Source organism: Portunus trituberculatus, chromosome 43, assembly GCF_017591435.1.
Source record: "Portunus trituberculatus isolate SZX2019 chromosome 43, ASM1759143v1, whole genome shotgun sequence".
Lineage (NCBI taxonomy): Eukaryota > Metazoa > Arthropoda > Malacostraca > Decapoda > Portunidae > Portunus > Portunus trituberculatus.
The window spans coordinates 26,335,805-26,338,639 of record NC_059297.1 but is presented as its reverse complement, the minus strand read 5'-3'; positions in this window follow the sequence as shown (position 1 = coordinate 26,338,639).

Here is a 2,835-nt window from a genome sequence, read left to right as displayed (position 1 = left end):
TGCGATCCACACTCCATCTTCACGTCTGTGCCCCGCTCCGTCCCCTCCCCCATGTTCCTTATATCTCTGCCTCCACCCCTCCCACCCTCTCTATCTATCTATCTCTCGCGTCGCTCCGCTCAGTACCTATCAGCTGAGACACTCGCCTATTTATTCTTTATTCTGTAGTCTGTCTCCATTCCACCTAATATTAGCTCTCCCGTCTCGGCTCTACCTCACTCATAGTTCACTGGGGTCTCCGTGTCTCCCTGGCTGGCTGGCTGGCGTGTTGCGTTCTTGCCTTGCCTCTCCTCCCTCGCTCCAAGTGCCAAGTGAAGGTAATCTAATATCCCAAACTGTCTTAATCCCTTCTGTACCATGACGCGTTTCCATATCCATTATACCTAACTATTTGACGACTTTATACAGCTTCAGAAACTCATGTGGGGTATTAGAATAGTGAAAACTGTGGCCGGTAGTATCGATAACGGTTTCTTTTGTACCGGTACGTACCGGTACTGAAATTAGCGGTACTTGCCCACCACTACTAATTGCCAACTGTGAACTGACTGAGTAAGCCTACTCGTCGTGTACTCGTACAGGTCTCTCTTTCCTTCACCCAAGCCCGTGTGTTGGACTGTTGGTACTGTTAGGCTTGTTCTTAGGAATTGGACTATTCCATTAATGTCTGGGTGGTTGTGCGGCATGCACCGCCTTCTTCCCCAACAAAATACCGAAAAAAATCTTTACTTTTTAGTTTGAAGGCCTGTATTACATTTTCAACGCATAAATTGAACATGTAATTGAATTATGAAAACCGAGTAAACCGAGTAGTACTCACTCAAATCCAAAAACCGAGTAAACCGAGTACTACTCGGACCAAAACTGCCATCCCTAATGTGCACGGAAACATTCCGGATTGGGCACAAAGAAGTGCGGCGGCCGGTACTGTCGGTTGAAGAGTTATTAGTTTAGGTTAGTAACCTTGAGGGTGTTCCAAATAAGTTAGTATCGTTGTAGAGATGGAGTGATGTACGTTCCACAGTAAGCACATCCCTCCGCCCCCGTTAGACTACATAAGATTGGTACGATAAAAACCTATAGTCACAAAAATGCGCCAGTTCGCCTCTTCCCCCCCCCCCCCTCGAAACCCGAAAACCTGACATTCCTACTATTCCCTCAAGGTGAGAAGCACGAGGGCAAGGATCGAGTTTTTTTTTTTTTTTTTTTTTACGTAGGGAAGAGGGCCAGCCAAGGGCAAAAAAAAGAAAGTTAGAAAAAAGCCCACTTGAGCGCTGGCTCTCCAAAGAGTAGAAAAAGTGCCAAAACCGTCAGCCAGAATTAGGGGAGCAAATGCCTCGATACCTCCCTCTTAAAAGAAGACAAGATGTAGGAATTTGGAAATACAGATGCAGGGAGGGAGTTCCAGAGTTTACCAGTGAAAGGGATGAATGATTGAGCGTACTGCTTAACTCTTGCATTAGAGAGTTGGACAGAATAGGGATGAGAGGAAGAAGAAAGCCTTGTGCAGCGTGGCCGCAGGAGGAGGGGAGGCATGCAGTTAGCAAGATCAGTAGAACAATTACCATGAAAATAGCGATAAAATATAGAAAGGGATGCAACATTTCGGCGGTGAGAAAGAGACTGAAGACAGTTAGTCAGAGGAGGGGAGTTGATGAGACGAAGAACTTTCGATTCCACCCTATCAAGCAAAGCTGTGTGACTGGAACCCCCACAAACATGCGGAGAGTACTCCATACAGGGACGGATAAGGCCCTTTTAAAGAGTAAGCAGTTGGAGGGTCAAGAAAACTTAAATTAAAATTAAACCCCTGTGGCCATGACGTGCGGTGATATATGGTGTGATCTTAATATGATGGCGACTTTTATAGGCTCCGAAGTTCACTCAAATCTTTAACAGGCTAAAATTTAGGAATATTTTAGGTCTTATACTATTCATTAAGAAAAGTTTCCAACTAGATTCATAATAATCTTTGAGCAATGTGTAAATTTCTTCAACTTAATTGCTCACTATCTACCAACGTATTTTGTTATTGTTCACTTACAAACAAAGCAGACATTGCTAAGCATTAGGAACATTCTAGGTAGTACGTGTATCGTACTCTTCCAGTTGTTTAGAGTGGGTAAATAAAAAAAAGCAAGCATTATCAATCCCTGACATTATAACCACATCCACAATAATAATTAGGTATTGTTAAGTATTGTTTTCGTTCATTGTCAACCATATTTCAAGAATATTTTAGATTTTGTTAATTCTATAGGTAATTGTCCTTGGCCAGTTATAGACTGCAAGAGTATGTTCGTAGATAGTGATTGATATGTTTGACTCAAGGATTCTATATCTCCCTTGGTTTGACTATACAGCTCGAAAGCGTTATAGAATTATTTGACATAATCAAATAAAAGCATCTTTCAGGTGCAGTGCCTCTCTTTTCTTCAGTTATTTTAGGGTAAGGGCATGCACCACTCGTAACCATGCAGTAAACATAATCAAATAAAAGCACCTTTCAGGTGCAGTGCCTCTCTTTTCTGCAGTTATTTCAGGGTAAGGGCATGCACCACTCGTAACCATGCAGTAATCATTCACTACCCATTCAACAATTAAGGATTCCTTATTGCGTGACACAACGATCAGAATATTTTAAGCAGAACAATCTTTTCTTCCATTTGATTATTTAAGGCACAATAACAGTTATTTATATTGGTAACTGGGTGTTGGTAGAACGGTAAAATCATTATTAGATATCTACTTATTAGTGTATCGGATATTATTGATAACAGTTCAAGTATAGTTATTTCACATTTCCCTCTGTTACTTTAATCACGGGAGCAAAGT